Source organism: Leuciscus leuciscus (genome assembly GCF_965113295.1).
Source record: "Leuciscus leuciscus genome assembly, chromosome: 6".
Lineage (NCBI taxonomy): Eukaryota > Metazoa > Chordata > Actinopteri > Cypriniformes > Leuciscidae > Leuciscus > Leuciscus leuciscus.
In genome coordinates this window covers 14,169,935-14,170,334 of record NC_138730.1, presented here as the reverse complement: position 1 = coordinate 14,170,334, position 400 = coordinate 14,169,935, and positions in this window count along the sequence as shown.

The following is a 400-nucleotide window of genomic DNA, read 5'->3' as shown; positions in this document are numbered from 1 at the left end:
TTCTTGTAAGAAGTTTATATATTGCTGGCCCACTTTGGCTAAATATATTGGATAAAGGTAAAGTGGACCGCTTATAACCTTCAGTAATTATAATCAAATTCATTAGGTAATTTGACATTCACTGGTTATTTGTTTTATAGTTCAAATTTATAATTTACTTTTTATAACACAGAAATTAGTGTTCAGTCAGGAAATTCAAGTCAGAGATAGAAGAAAGGAAAGAGAGAGCAGAAAGAAGGGAGAGGCATGAAGTTGAATGGTGAAAGTTTATAAATGGGGAAACATTTTGCCTAGAAGTTTACATACCTGTAAACCAAGAAGTACTAAAGCAACACCATAGGTTTTGTACTTTTTGCAGTGCATTGCACACCAGAACTAACTCATTCCCATGTTAATTAAA